The sequence below is a fragment of the Loxodonta africana genome, chromosome 4 (assembly GCF_030014295.1).
Source record: "Loxodonta africana isolate mLoxAfr1 chromosome 4, mLoxAfr1.hap2, whole genome shotgun sequence".
NCBI classification, from domain to species: Eukaryota; Metazoa; Chordata; class Mammalia; order Proboscidea; family Elephantidae; genus Loxodonta; species Loxodonta africana.
This window is the reverse complement of record NC_087345.1, coordinates 69,162,972-69,180,037: the sequence shown is the minus strand read 5'-3', so window position 1 is coordinate 69,180,037 and position 17,066 is coordinate 69,162,972.

The window sequence follows — 17,066 nt, the reverse complement described above, 5'->3', positions numbered from 1 at the left end:
TTTGAGGGGCTCTGTGGGAGCCTCAGGTATGAATCCAGGGAGTCGAATGAAAGAAATTGCCACAACAATGCACTTGCTGTTGCTTTGAAAAGGTGCAACTTCCCCCTCTTCCCCGCTTTAGAAATAATCTCATTTGTAGAGGTGAACTTGAAAATCCAAAGTCCTTCCATCATCACCAACATGTGCTCTTGATTAGATAAACATAGCCAGGACTTCTGAAGAGAGATGGGAAAGGAGGGGTCTTGGTACCAGAATAGATTGAACAGAAGAGAAAAATCCAGACACAGTAAGTAATAGTATTTGTTAAAGAGAACATTAGTCAATAAATGGTATTGGAAAAAACTGGCAAACCATTGGAGGAAAAAGTAAACTAGCCTATAGCTAATACCAAAATTTATTTCCATAAAAATACTGGGGAAAAATATGGGTGGAGATGAAAATATGGAGAATGACTTTTTATATTATCCAAAAAGGAACCCATCTGCACTCCCCACTGTCATGGATTGAATTGTGTCCCCCCAAAATATGTGTATCAATTTGGCTAGGCCATGATTCTCAGTACCGTGTGATTGTCCACCATTTTGTCATCTGAAATGATTTTCCTATGTGTTGTAAATCCTGCCTCTATGATGTTAATGAGGTGGGGTTGGGCAGTTATGTTAATGAGGGACGATTCAATCTACAAGATCAGATTTTGTCTAAAGTCAGTCTCTTTTGAGATATAAAAGAGAGAAGCGAACAGAGAGACACGGGGACCTCCTACTACCAAGAAGTGCCAGGAGCAGAGCACATCCTTTGAACCCGGGATCCCGGTGCTGAGAAGCTGCTAGACCAGGGTAAGATTGATAACAAGTACCTTCCTTTGGAGTGACAGAGGGAGAAAGATTTCCTCTGGAGCTGGTGCCCTGAATTCAGACTTCTAGCCTCCTAGGCTGTGAGAGAATAAATTTTTCTTTGTTAAAGCCACCGACTTGTGGTATTTCTGCTATAGCAGCATTAGATGACTAAGACATCTACCCCTCACTCCATATGAGATACAATTCAAGTGCTTTACCTGTATCAAGCAATTTAATCCCCAGGACAACCTTATGATATGTATTATAATTCTTCCCTTTTCCAGGTGATTAAATTGAGACAGAAGTTATTTTTGCAAGGTCCCAATAAATGGTCAGGCCAGGATTTAAACCAAAGAAGTATGACTTCTTTATTTTTAAATTACTAAACTAAGAAAAACGTGGAGAGATTTGAATTCATGAATTAAAAGCTGTGTGGAAAAAAAAAAATCATGTAGAGAAAAGACAGATGACAATGGGGAAAAAACCTGCAACATATGTAATAGATAAAGCGTTAATATCGTTAATAGAGCTTTCTTTCAAATGTTATTGCCTAGTACACCAGTGTTCTGAATGATGCTAATGGGTGTTCTGTGAAAGAAAGTTTTGATGGTCAATTAAGTTTAGGAAATGATGTGTTAAGTCTGACCAGGGAACTCTTTCTTTTCCCCCTCAGAACATCTATTAACATCTCATGAGGCAATAAAACTCCCTGTAACACATTTTAGAAAATGTCGTCTTTATATGTAATGAGTTCCTACAAATCAGGAAGGAAAATTTGAATTACCAAAAGAAAAATGGGCAAAAAAAAGAACAGACAACTCAAAAAGATAAAAAATACAAACAACGATAAGCATATGAAAACAAGTCCAACTTTGTTACTAGTCAAAGGAAAACAAAATCCGGAGCCACCAATTTTTATCTTTGAAATCAGCAAACATTAAAAAAAAACAAGCCTTAGAGGCAGTATTTGCTAGAGTAGTAGGGAAATGCACTTTTAAAAAGTTAGTGAGATTGTAAAGAAGTACAACTTCTCTGCGGGGCAACTTGGCCATACATATCAAAGGTCTTGAAAAAACGCACATGCCTTGATCAAGGGAAGTCCATTCATAGGAATTTATCATAAGGAAATAACTGGACAAGTGGGCAAGGATGTATGTACAAGGAAGTTCATTGCAGCATCATTTATACAACAAGAATGTCTATTCACATAAGTTAAAGTATATTTATACACCACAGTGCTATGTACCTCTTAAAACCAGCAATGTTGACCTATTGCATTCCTGTGGAAAGGTATAAAAAATATATGTAGACAAAATCAGATTACTAAATCATCTGTTTAATGTATTTTTTTTTTCGTAAAAAAAGACAAAATAAAAAGGCTGAGCACATATACATGAAAATGTTAAGGGTGTTTTGTGTTCTCTAGTGGTGAGGTATGGGACGATTTTTACTTTTTTCTTTATGACTTTCTGCATTGCCCAGTTTTTTACATCGATTCCTTGTTACCTTTAAAATAAAAATGGCTACTGCCATTTTCAAACAGGTTTAAAACACTGACATTTTTTTATGCTGAAATAGTGAGACACGGATTAGAAAAACAAGAGGATTTTATTCTCCAACAATTACTAAGTTCTTTATTATGCTAGTAAACTTAGCCTCAGTCTAATAAGCTACACTCAAAGTGAGGGTGAGTAGGAAGAAGATAGAAAAAATCTGTAGTCTGTAGAAATAATAGATCTTTATAAAAGGGATATAGAGAAAAGGGGAATTAATTTTCGCATGGTTTAACTGCTGTATTGAATCACTGACTTGTCAGAGAACAAACCTGAATAGTTAATGGCTCTTCTTGTATCAGGCAGAGAAACGAGGCGATATCAAATAGTGCTTGAAAAATGGATCCACAGAGCCACCCTCCAGCAATTTCTGAAGGAAATCTCAGCTCCGTGTTCCTGAATTTGTGAAACAGGACCTGAGCCAACTCCTTCCTTTTTTTGACTAACCCAAAATGAACTCCTTATGCAAAACCTGGGCCAGTTCCAACATGCCCAGTGCTCAGGGTTGTCAGCCAGCTGTTGGCAGCTCTCATTGACTAATTTTCTTTTCTCTTAAATGGTGCAGAAATATGTTGCTTTACATACACAGGATGAAATGAATCGAAGGAACCTGATTTGAAAATACCCCCAAACCTTCTCAAACTAGACTTAAGACCTCGTCAGTTTATTTGCCCATTCATTCTGTTGTACTAAGCTGTGTTGAGATGGGGAAGGGGCTCACATGGAGAACTTCCCTCTTTACTTATGATATGAAAAGGGAATTCCCCAGCAAGTCCCCCTGGAGAGGATAGACCTGGTTACTAATGAAGAACTTAGCTCTCTAGCCACTCGCAAAGCTATCCAAAAGCTGATTGGATCTTCAGGTTCCAGAGGGGAGAGCAAGAGGAGGGACGTAGGGGTTGGCTAACTGTATGGCAAACTTACAGGCCCTCCACATCCTACAGATGAAAGTAAGACCCGGGGCTGCTGGCCTTTAACCAGTTCCTTAAAGAATCATTTTTGGTCCTCAAGCCTTCATTGAATTAACCAAGGAGTCTCTTCCTTGTACAAATTTATACTAAAACAGCATAATAGCCATCTTCCTGGCACAAATGTTTTGTACTCAACTACTAACTTAAAGGTTAATGGTTCAAACCCACCCAATGGTGCTGTGGAAGTAAGACCTGGTGATCTGCTTTTGTAAAAATGATTGTTAGTTGCTGCCAAGTTGATGGCCAAGAAAATCTTGTAACACATGGGGTCATCGTGAGAGTTGACTTAACAACAATGGGTTTGGTTTTTTTGGTTTAGGAGCTAGATCTTAAACCATCTAGGTAGGTAAATTTTTATTAACTTAGTGGGAGAACTAAGCTAGTTTCTCAAGGTTTTATAGGTTCAATATAAAATGTAGTTTTCTGTATTTTTTAAAAATAGAATGGATCATAAAAATAATTTTGTTACGGGAAACAAAATATTTTGGGAAATGTATTACTCTTACTCTCTACTGTCTAGTCTTGAGAGGTAGTGCAGTCTGGTAGTTGAGGTCAGAAGCACTTGTGTCTGTTCCCTCACCCCTAAAATAATACCTACCCTGTGGGTTTGTTGTAAAGATTAAATGAAATAATGCTTCAGAAGTACACAGTGCTGTCCCTGGCACAGAGTAAGTATCCAATTAACAGAGGCTAGTGGTGTAGTGGGGAAGTGCTATAGCTGCTAACCAAAAGGTCAGCAGTTTGAATCCACCAGGCACTCCTTGGAAACTCTATGGGGCAGTTCTACTCTGTCCCATAGAGTTGCTATGAGTCAGAATCGACTCAATGGCAACGGATTTGGTTTTTGTTGGTTTTAGCAATAAACACGACCCACCACCCCTAGATTACAACCCACTTTGCAAGCATTTTACTCACCTTCACAGAATTCCTAGGTTATTTAGAAAGGCTGGCATCAGAACTAAGTATTTTATTGTTTCACACCACTATTGCTGAGTTATGGGTGAAATCTCTCCAGCTACCTGCCTCCAGCCCCACTCAAATACTGCCCCTGGGTCTTCACCTTCTCCACTAACATCACTCTCTGGGGGTCAAGGATTCTGCCCTTTCTTTCTGGTGGTGGGTAGTAGGTTTTATAAGTGTCATGGGCTGTTGACACAGGGCAGTTGGATGTGGCTCAGCAATTCTCATGTCATGGGAGGTATTATGGATTGAATTGTGTTTGCCAAAATACGTATTGCAATCCTAAACCCCATACCTATGGGTGTAATCCCAGTTGGAATAGGGTTTTCTTTGTTATGTGATTGAGAATATATCAGTGTAGGCTGTGTCCTGAGTCAATCACTTCTGAGTGATATAAAGAGTGGCCTAGAAAAAAGCAAGCACACAACTGGGGAAAAAAACATGCCACATGGAGATCGCCAAGGAACCTAGGAATGCTGGGGCTAGAGAAGCTGAGAAAAGAATCCTTCCCCTGGGGTGGGTTGTGGGGGTGGGAATGGGAGGGTAGGGAGGGTCTTCTCCTAGAGCTGGTGCCCTGAATTTGGACTTCCAGCCTCCTAAACTATGAGAAAATAAATTTCTGTTCGTTAAAGACAACCACTTGTGGTATTTCTGTTATAGCAGCACTAGATAACTAAGACAGGAGGATCATCTTGGGTGACATGGGTACAGGACATGGCAGGCCAGTGCCCACCCTGATGAGAACACCAAGCAGGGGAGTAGGGGTGTGTCCTCTGAATGGGAGAGGCTGTGTGCAGAAGGCAGCAGACCCCACCAGACCTCCTGGTATGGACCTCCACCAGGCCTCCTGGTATTGGCTACCCTCAAATCTTTGTTTCCTCAGAAACTCTCTGATCTGTTTCCTCAAAGCTTTTCATTTTGAGTCTGAGTGGAAATAAAAATTCTGAAAAACAATGTTTCCTATCTCTCGGCCTTCCAGTCAAAACAATTCTAATTCTTCGGGCAAAGTGGATACTTCTGCCCAGTAGGAGAAAGGTCAGGAAGTGCCAGAAAGAAAGAAAACACGATGATTAATATTCCAAGATCTTATCTTCTATACTTGCAGTAGAGAGCCTTTTTTTTTTTTAACTTCTGTGTGGATGGTAGGAATTTGAGAAAAATAGAGATTATTGGGGGTGTGGTGCCTCTCTGGGAATTTCTCTGGATGAGGACATTAAGAAAATAATATGAAAAAGAGTCCCTGCCAGATTCGGAGGGCAGGGGTGGGGGTGAGAGAGGAAGAGGAAGAGAAGGGTTCCCCGCACATTCTCACTTATTCCATGTAAATGAGCAAAATAATTTCACGCTCAGCACTTTTACCCCTTTCTCCTCCCTGAAGCCCTCCCCAAGTCCTGGAAGAAATCACCATGGCTAAGATGGGAGATGCTTTAAGGAAGATCAAGTTTGTCAGCTGAGCCCACAGCTACGCCTTTCAAGCTTCGCTATGTACAAGCTCAGCATTGGCTAAGAATGGCTATACTTCAGGACTGGGCCTGGCTCCAGTTTGTCTCTCTGATTCACGATTGAAGTGGAATTTTCCAGGAAGGCTTGATCTGAGAGGAATCCTTGTCTTGGTTCTACAAGTTCTCCTTAGGCAGCAGGGAATCTCGGCCCACAGGCCATATGTGGGCAGAGGCTGTTTCTCACCTAAGTTAAAAAAAGAGGAATAAGATTTTCAGAAGAAAGGACCCCCATCTCAGTGTATTTTCACTTACTCACACAAAAGAGTCACAAACTTGCTGACAAAGTATATATAGGAATTTTGGTTCTCTATTTATTTATTTATTTATATTTAAAAAGAAGCCCTTGTGCACAATGGTTTAAGCACTAGGCTGCTAACTGAAAGGTCATGGTTTGAGCCCAACAGTGGCTTTTTGGGAGAGAAGACCCGGTGAACTCCAGTAAAGATAACAAAAACCGAAAACATCAAATCTGTTGCTGTCAAGTAGATTCTGACTCAACTTGTCATGATCCTACGGGGCGGAGTAGAACTGCCCCACAATGTTTCCAAGGCCAGAAATCTTTACAGAAGCAGAGTGCCACATCTTCCTCCCATGAAGTGGTTGGTAGGTTTGAACTGCTGACCTTTTGGTTGGCAGCTGAGCACTTAACTGCTGTGCCACAGTGTTCTTCCATAAAGATTACAGCCTAGGAAATCCTATGGGGGCAATTTTACTCTGTCCTGTAATATCGTTATGACTCTGAATTGACTTGACAACACACAACAACAATTTTTATTAAATAATGTATCATTTCTATAAAAGGGATTTTGAAGTATAATTTCTCTGAAAAAGTCACTTAACCTCCTTGTCTCAGTAATCTCATCTAAGAAATAAAAGGGTTGTACAATTTTTACATCCTTTCTAGAATTAACACTAATACTCTTCTTAGAAATATTCTAAAGTAATTAAAAACATTATGTTGAATGTTGTACATGTGAACTTTTTCCATTAAAATAAGAAATTTTAAGCCCATTGCCATCTAGTTGATTCTGACTCATAGCGATCCTATAGGAATGAGTAGAACTGCCCTATAAGGTTTCCAGGGATGTAATTTCATGAAAGCAGACTACCCGTGGAGCTGCTGGTGGGTTTGAACCATTGACCTTTTGGTTAGCAGCTGAGTGCTTAACCACTGTGCCAACAGGGCTCTTTAAAAGAAACCTTAGGTGACACAATTTTTGCTGCTAGGGTATTCATTACTTGTTCATTTTCTAGGTAAATGTGAGTGTATTTATTAAAGTTTAGAACTACTCAAATAGGTAAAATTGGCATTTAAAAGTAAATTTGAGAAAGAGTTTAATTTCTAAAGAGCCATCCCTGGGCTGAGATACTGAGGCTTGAAGGTGAGATCCCAGTAATGATGACTGGCATGCTTGTGGGATAATGACTCTTCATTACTTAGAGGAGACGTCTTCAGATAGGACACTGGGGACCAGAACACGATATACAAGATTTATGAGAACTCTTGAGTAACCAAGACTTTTAAACTCTGGGGTATGAGTGCCAGCCCATGAGGGCAGGCATCATATTCATTTCCCACCTACTCCTTAAGGGTTATTTCTGTAGACAGGCAATCACTGTGTTTGGAGTAGGGGTGGGAGGGGGTGGGAGAATGATGCTTTGGTGTCCTATGAAATGAATACTTTAAAAAAAAAAAAAAAGCTCCTGAAAAGGAGGTCATTACTTATTTTGCTTGGCTTATTCTTCCTATTCAGCAAGCCTAAGCTTGCCTTGCCATGAGAATCTGCTACCTAGTTTCTTCAAGCCACTTGCACTTGAAGGACAGACTGGAGATAAAGCACATAGATTTTCTCAGTTTGCAGAGGTTTATTGGCCTCCTCTGTCTTCCATTCTACCAATGTGCCTTAGGTGGGTCTGTTTTGAACACACCAGTTAGAGGACAGCTCGTGTTTAGAGAGTGCACAGTCGCACACATCCCAAGCTATGACACCAGTGTGCCTTGGGAGCAATAACATCTATGCTCTTGGGTCCTTTGGTATGGATGGGAGCCCTATTGCTCCAATGTATCTCTGAGACCTTTAGGTGCCCAGGAGCCTGTAGTTAGTTTTCTTCCTTCTGTATATGCATACAAATGTTTCTTTCCTTAACCTGGAGTACCCTAAAAAATAGCAGCTCTGTGCTCATCCTTGCCCTGGGCTTATCCACATGTCCTACGGCTCAAGGCACAAAAGATAATTTTTATATCCTATCCTGGAGTTTTACCCGTAGTTTAGTTTCATGACAGAACTCTGCCTGTGCTTTCTTCATATCAGCCATTGACAGTCTGCTATTATAAGCCTCTGGAAATCATTTCATATCATCCCCATGGAAACTTGTCTCTTTATTGCCAAATCCAGGACCTAGCCCACTGCTTGGCCAAACTAATATTTGTTGGATTTATAAGAAAGTCAGGTCTTCTAAACATTTATTATCGCATCATGGAAGTAAAAAACAGCTTTTGATGGGAAGAAAGGTAGGATATTTGAAGACATCACAACCATCATCAGCATAAAAAAAAAAATAAACACCTTCAGGTTACCCAATGTGAATTCTTTGTCTGTAGGGAGTTTGCAATCCAAATATGTAGCTACTGACACAGATAAGCACAGCATAAGCTAAATAAAGTCAATAACCTAGTGACAATCGGAAGGATCAAGTGCTCTCACTGAGGCCATGGATGTAGAAATGATGGAATGAAGTTCTACTGCTACACACAGTGCATACATGTCAAAGTCAATGGCAGAGTTTCCTAGACTAAGCTTACTGGATGGAAGAAGTAAGAGTTGACTCTCTAGAAAGAAAAATGCTGTTTATTCCCAGTTTGAAGGGCTGGCGTAGCTTAGTTTTTCTAAAAGTCACGTTTCAGGATATGAACCAAACCAAACCCGCTGCTGTTGAGTCGATTCTGACTCATGGTAACCCCATGTGTTTTACAGAGTAGGACTGCTCCAGAGTTTTTGTTTTTGGCTGTAATCGTTATGCAAGCGGATCACCAGGCCTTTCTTTCACGGTGCTGCTGAATGGGTTTGAACTGCCAAACTTTAGGTTAGTAGTTGAGCGCAAACCATTTGTGCCACTCAGGGCCCTTCTTCAGGATATGAATTCCAGTTTAATAGCTGTTACCCTTGTGAGTCCCTGGTGCCATTTTTCTCTTCGAGTCAGGTTGACGCTCGTTAGATCAAGGTTACAATGAGCTGGTGTTTTTATTATATGCCCTCTCATAGAAACAATGTATCCAAGCAGCTATCTCATAGGAACAATGTATCCAAGCAGCTATCTGTGTAATTTAAGGCAAGTTATCTAGCTTCTAATAAGCCCGGTTACTTCTTCAAAGTGGGCAAGGGCTGCACAGACCCATTTTGTGGGGGTCTGGTGAGTATCATGTATGAATTTATTTGTGGCTGGAATAAGAGGTATGATTCAAGCACAACTAAGTGCACTCTGAATGAATTTAAATAGAACGGTTATTAGAGTCGGATCTCCTTGGCTTATCAGATTTCTGTTTGCTGTCCACTGGTGCCTCGGGTTATTGACTAGCTCTTATAGTCACACGTAGGCATTTATCCTAGTGGCTTCTGTTTATTTTAACGAGCTAATTACAACGCTGTTGTCTTTCTCTTCCTCTAGACTTTCCATCCACTGGCCCGGAAATCATGTAGAAGAGAAACTTTAACTCAGAAGCCAAGCAAAGATTTTTTTTTTCTTTTTTAATATCAGGAAGGAGAAAGGAAATTCCTGAGTCTGAGTGCCAGGGTCTGAAATCAGAGTGGATTTTCAGAGGCTGTTTATAGTGGCTTTTTTTTTAACCCAATCATGAAGAGCCCTGGTGGCAGTGGTTAAGCGCTCAGCTGCTAACTAGAAGGCTGGCAGTTTAAACCCCCCAGCCGCTTTGCAGAGAAAGATGTGACAGCCTGCTGCCATAAATAATTATAGCCTTGGAAACCCTATGAGGCAGTTCTACTCTGTCGTATAGGGTCACTGTGAGTCAGAATTGACTTGACAGCAATGGGTTTGGTTTTGGTTTGAACCCAATCATGTGGGGGCAATGGTGGTTCGGTGGTAGAATTCTCACCTTCCATGTGGGAGACCCTAATTCCTGGCCGATGCACTTCATACGTGGCCACCACCCATATCTCAGCGGGGGCTTGAGTGCTGCTATGATGCTGAACAGGTTTCTTTGGAGCTTCTACACTACAGCAGACTAGGAAGAAAGGCCTGGTGATCTACTTCTGAAAATCAGCCAGTGAAAATGCTGTGGATCACAATGGTCCAATCCACAACCAATCAGGACCAGGCAGCGTTTTGTTCTGTTGTGCACAGGGTCACCATGAGTTGGAGGTCACCATGAGTCACTGGCAGACTCGGCTAGCTAATAACAACAATCCAATCATGGAAATTCAAGATTGGGTACTTGTAACGAGTGGCTAAAAAATGGAGGAAAGGCAAAATGGTATTTTCCCCACATGGACGGCAGGAAACCCAAATTCTTTTTTTCCCTGAATCAGCCTAGACCCCCTCCCTGTATTCTGTTTCTGACGGTGGCTTCTCAATGCACGTTTTATGCGAGAGCTGGAAGCTCCCTCCAGATCTCTGCCAAATGCCTAGAGATGTAGTAGATGTACTCTTCATTTTTACCTAATACTCTATTCTGTGTCTATGAATTTCCCCAAATTTTTTGTCCATTTTTTTATGGGAGCAGAGATGGGATCATGAGATTGTTGCCATCACTTTTTATAAACACCCAGGAAGAATCTGAAGGAGTATAAGTAAGTAGCTAGACCTACAGAAAGGGCCAGGTAAATGTCACAAAACTATTTTATTTTCACATCTCCCATTTCAAGCTAGCAATCTCCATCTGCTTTCCACCTCCTTCGGGCCTCCGGTGCACGGACAGTGGGGGCAGGGCACCTGATACCAGACAGAGGCACAGCTGATGTAAAAGCCAGCACACTTTTGGCACAAGGGGAGGCATTTCGCCACCTGCCGTATTCCTCGTTCTGTCTCCTCTTCGCCTCCTTGTACTTGTGGGAGCCCTAACAGAGATTGAGACTAATATTATCTACCCAAAGTGAGGCAAGAGTCTAAAAAGGACTTGAAGGCAGGAAGGGGATTTTTCTGCAGAGATAGCAGTAAGTTTCATGTACAAAGAGGGAGGTTGCTGAAGTGGGTCAGTTTCTTAAGGACATAAACCTACTGGCAATTTGTCCAGAAGTTTCCTGCCCCAAATCATGGGATAGCCCCTCCTGAGAAGAGAAGCCAGGTCAGTAAGACATTGGACGGATAATGATGGCCAGCAGGACTGCTGTGGTTATTGAAGCCAGGGGGCCAATGTTCCACGATCAGCGAGGACATTGACTTGGCAGTTGTCTGTCCAAACTAGTGGTAGTAAAGGGCCCACAGACCTTAAGCTGATTATTTATATATTTATTTATTTAAATTTCTTTATTGTGCTTTAGGTGAAAGTTTACAGTTCAAGTTAATTTCTCATTCAAAAATTTATACACATATTATTTTGTGACATTGGTTGCAACACCCACAATGTGACAGCGCACTCCCTCTTTCCACCATGGGTTCTCTATGCCCATTTGGCCAGTTCCTGTCCCTTCCTGCCTTCCCATCCTGGACAGGAGCTGCCCATTTGGTCTTGTGTATCAGATTGAACTAAGAAGCACATTGCTCCAGTGTATTATTTTTTGTTTTATAGTCCTGTCTAATCTTTGTCTGAAGAGTGGGTTTTGGGAATGGTTAATGGTTTTCTTAATTAACCAGAGAGTTTTCTGCCACCTTTTTTTTAGTAGTACAGGATTATGCAAATACAAAGACCCAGAGAGAGATGGAAAATAACAGCAGCAACAGGGACAACAGCCAAACCAGTTAGTACTGAAATTTGAACTAATGCTTGGCTCATGTGAGCAAATCCTGTAGGCAATATCTTTCTGGAGGCTGGGCGAGTGTGTGACCCAAAGGCAACTGAGACCCAAAGGCAACTGATACCCAAAGGCCAACGCGCTATAGATGATACCAGTTGTTTAGCTGACAGTAACACTAGTGTTATATACATTTGTGACTGTTTTATGTGTGTTGATTGAATAAAACTGTAGCACAAAGTTAGCAAATACACTACCTTTGTCTCACATTTTCCACTTTCAGAGCTCTCTGTAGGTATCCCTTCTAGATCATACTACTTTCAAGCTTGAAAATGGTCTCGGAGCCATTTTTAACACATGATTCAGTGTGATCAGGGTCAGCATGGGAGATGAGATCTGTTTGCAGTCTCTGCAGTGTGTTTGGTCTTCTCAATGTGTTTATTTAAGTGTCAAATAAAAAAGCTCTATTCAGAGTTGTTAAAATAGAAATACTTGAACTGGATGTCGGGTCACTAGGTTCTTGGACAAAGCTTGGCAGCTCTCTACCCCAAGATAAAATTATAGTTGATGGCCAACTGACCAACTTCTGGTCCCATTGTTGCCATACTTGAGCTTACAAAAATGGCCCTCGAACTGGGTTATACTGGCAAGAGTGAGTGGATATCACCTTTGTGTGTGTTTGCATATGTGTGTATGTGAAATAGAGATATGTAGATAGGTTGATAGGTACATAGGTAGGTAGGTAGATAGGTAGATAGATATCTATATATCTAGCTAGCTAGCTGGGTAGGTAGGTAGAGAGAGAGAAAGACAGAGAGAGAGGGAAAGAGAGGCTGACTCTGACTTTAAAGGTTTTTCTAATCCATTGCAAGTCTAATTTTTGCTCTCCTTGTTTTCTGCTATTTCATCTCAAAACCAGTACCCCTTTTCTTTGAAGGGTTGAAATGAATCCAGTGCAAGCCAGCATGGCTGACTCTGGTTCTAGGACCTATGAGCTGCCTTTGGGGTACTCAGTGAAAATAGAAGTCTATATAACTCCTTCTCTCTAGATACTTCTGTAGTTGGGAAATTTCTGCCTCAATTTATTTTTGTGAGGAAAGTTTGTGGTTGCAAATACGCAACATGGTTATATTCTGTAACATCATAAGATGTGACTTTTTTTTTTTTTTTTACCTGATTGAAGGCTACACTAGCCTGTCTTTTCCACTTCTTTCTGATGTCTTCCTCTTGCTTTCTGTCTCTCTCAGTCTCATTAGCCACACCCTTGTACACACACAACAATAACTGAGGTAGGAATGCAATTCTTGAGCAAGAAAGAGCACTTGAACAAATTAGGAAAGACAGAAATATTCCACTGTACAAACACCATCTGGCTTAACACAATAGCTATAACTACCCTTTTAAAATCATCTACTATGTGTCAGGTACTATGCTGAGGATAATGTGGTATATTTTTAATTTCTGCAATGTCCTTGTAGAAATAGGTATTATTTTCCTAATTCTGTAGTGAAGAAAGTTGAGGCTCTAAGAAATTAATTAACTTGCTTAAGTTCACACAGCTGGAAAATGGCTAAGAACGCTTGTTTCTAGAATGCCCTTTTTATAACTACATGAATGAATTTGGCTCTTGATCAAAGGATCTTATTAATCGCTGTTATTTTACACAGTATGTTACGGTTTACAAAGCACTGTCACATACATCCCTCTCATTTAAGCTCCATAACAATTCTGTGAGCAGTATCTCTACTCCACAGTTGTGTTTCTACTCTGCGGATGAAGAAACTAAGGCCAAACTTAATGAAAATATGATAACAAGTCAATCCTAGAGATGTCTGTAAATGCACTGTAGCAAAGGACCCACCTTCTATTTTTGAAGAGGAAACCAACTATCCAGAGAATTTTCTTACCAGCTAAAAGCAAAATAAAAATAAGCTTAATAATCCCCTCAACCTATAAATCCAATGAGAAGGAAAAACAGGGCCCTAGCCCAGGAGAGAGTAAAGATTGCTGTTTTTATCAACCCAGATTGGGATGAGTGCAAACTGAAGAATTCAGTGGTGCAACAGAAAGTACCCACAAATCTGCAATGATGCAAGGGCTACAAAGGGTCAAAGCAATGTCGCTCTTGGGCTATGCTTAAAGCGAAATAATTACCAAAGCTTAATGGTCCTTCCTAGCGTCCTTGTCTTCCTCCTTATACAGCATGGTTGTTTAAGGAGTTTGTTCTTGTAATGATTCTTGAAGCCAGAGGTAATGCCTATGCTGCATCTTAGGATCATTTTTCCACTTGACAAAGCTTGAAGTTGGAAAGAGGAACAAGCCTGGGTGGGTCTGTTTGAGTGTCATTGTTAGTACAGTCTGTGTCAGCAAGAGCCGCCGAGTCAGCTTGTTTGTCACATGTGACCTAGCCTCACTCAGGAAACTCCTCGGATGGACAATAGCAGCCTAAGGCAGCTACACAGAGAAAGCCCAGACCCTAAGGAAGCTGAGAACCTATTTCTTATCGGGTCGTTCTGTCTGGAAGGAGGTATTTATATCACAAGTCAGCTCTATCTAAATAGTTTTTTTAAAAAAAAAAAAAGAAGAAGAAGAAAGATACCCTTGAAGGGTTAACACCGATGAATGGTTAGACGCTTGTTGAGAGATTTTTTTTTTCCCTAACATATTTCACAGTTTAGGAAAACCTAGAAATTAAATGCCTAAAAAAGCCAGTTCCCTGCTCTATTTCTAAATCATTTAGTATCTTTAAAAATACATGTGTAATTATCAGCAAGGGAGGGGAAGAATATACATGCCATTGCTGATTTCTTATTTCTAAAGATAGCATTTTTATAAGTCACACTCATTACTCCATATATTGTATATCAAAAGACAGGATCTTAAAAGAACACAATTCTGAGTCTGGGTTCTCTAGAGAATCAAAACCAGTAAAGTGTATAAATAACTATACAAAGAGGTTTATATCAAGGAAATGGCTCACATGGTTGTAAAGGCCAGAACCTCCCAGTCTGTGGGTTAGACTAGAGGCTTCTCCTGATTCACATAGCTGCGGGACTGGCGAACGGAAGATTAACAGGTCGGATAGCAGGGCTTTTGCTCACAGGATGTGAAGACTGGTGGATCCCAAGATTGGCAGGCAAGACCACAGGTAACCTGCTACCTCAAGTCCCAAGATCCAGAGGTCGGACAAATAGGACACAGCTGCAGGATCCAGAGGGAGCAAAAGCCCACTAGCCTTGCCAGAGAGTCTATTTATATTCAGTCTAGGCCACACCCCCAAGGAAACTCCCTTTCAACTGATTTGCTACTCACAGCAGATCTCATCATGGAGGTGATCACATTATATCAAATCTCTTCATGGAAGTGATCACATCATCATACAACTGCCAAACTACATCATAATTGCCAAACCACTGGGAATCATGGCCCAGCCAAGTTGACACACACCTTAATGATCACAGTCCACCTCTTGTCAACTTGGCACCTGTACACATCTCCTTAAACCATACATAATTTCTGAATAAAGACAATTATAAAGTCATACTTGCGCCTAACATGATACAACTAACACACATACAACCAAAAATGCACAAGCCTTGTCTGTATCTTATATTTTATAAGTGAAGAAAACAAAAATATTTGATGCACACAGACAAGGCAGAAACACAGCAATTACAGTCTTAATTTCTGCAACTGGTCACATGGTCATAACTGGTATTTACAGCGACCTTCTTCCCCCACCCATTCTGTATCCCCTTCGCTCTCAGCAGGCACCTCAGCTGGTCGTGGTTCTTTGCCTGGTGGGGTGACCTAAGCCTTCATTCCTGAAGGATCTGGGCCATTAGTAGTCATGTCATATTTGGGTTGTTGTAGTTTTCCATTGACTTTAATCACAAGGCATGGTAGTACTAAGAGATGCCCTACGGATCTCCTGCATTCCAGACATACTTTTCTTTACCACTATTATGTAATATCAATCTGATTTCCTCTTGGTAATCAGGATCAATCACACCAGCCAATATGGTAACTCTCTTCTTTACCTGTTGATCCAGAGGCATAAGGAGCCCAAAGTGACCAGGTAGCATTCTTAACTTTCAGTTCAACTGAATCAGGTATGCGTCTCCAGATGGGAGCATTCTTCCCTTTGGAACTGAGACCTCTAGACTCTCAGAGCATATGGTTGTGGGGACAGGAAGCAAAAATCTTGTGGGTGGATCACTAGGTGTAATAGTGAGTGGTGCCACTCCCATTTCTACCCCTTGATTCCTGGACCTGTGAATCCTGGCTATGGGAGAAACAGCACCATAAATTGGACACTGGTTTAGAGCATATACAGCCTTCGGGAGAACATTGTCCCAACCCTGCAAGGTATTGCCATCTAGCTGGCATTGTAATTATGTCTTTAGAAGGCCATTCCATCGTTCTATCAAGCCAGCTGCTTCAGGATGATGAGGAACATGGTAAAGCCAGTGATTTCCATGAGCATGGGCCCATTGCTGCATTTCATTTGCTGTGAAGTGAGCCCTTTGATCCGAGGAGATGCTGTGTGGGATACCCTGATGGTGGATAAGGCATTCTGTTAGTCCACGGATGGTAGTTCTGGCAGAAGCATTGTGTGCAGGGATGGAAAATCCATATCTAGAGTAAGTGTCTATTCCAGTAAGAACAAACCACTGCCCTTTCCATTATGAAAGTGGTCCAATGTAATCAACTAGCCTCCAGGTTTGGATGGTGCCATATTGGGAGCTCAGTGTTGGTCTCTGCTGCCGGCAGATTGGGCACTCAGCAGTGGCTGTAGCAAGTCAGCCTTGGTGACTGGAAGTCCATGTTGCTGAGCCCATGCATAACCTCCATCCCTGCTACCATGGCCACTTTGTTCATGAGGCCATTGAGCAATGATGGGAGTGGCCAGGGAAAGAGGATGACTGGTTTCCACAAAATGAGTCATCCTATCCGCTTGTTAAAATTCTCCTCTGCTGAGGTTACCATTTGGCGAGTGTTCGCATGGGACACAAATATCTTCACTTCTTTAGCCCATTCAGACAGGTCTGTCCACATGCCTCTTCCCCACACTTTTTTGTCTCCAATTTTCCAATTATGTTCCTTCCAAGTCCCTGACCATCCAGCCAAACCATTGGTCACAGCCCAGGAGTCAGTATACATTCACACATCTGGCCATTTCTCCTTCCAAGCAAAATGAACAACCAAGTGCACTGCTCCAAGGTTTGCCATTGGGAGGATTTCCCTGCACCACTGTCCTTGAGGGAGGTCCCAGAAAGGGTCTGTAATGCTGCCACTGTCCACTTTCAAGTGGTGCCTGCATATCATGCAAGCACAG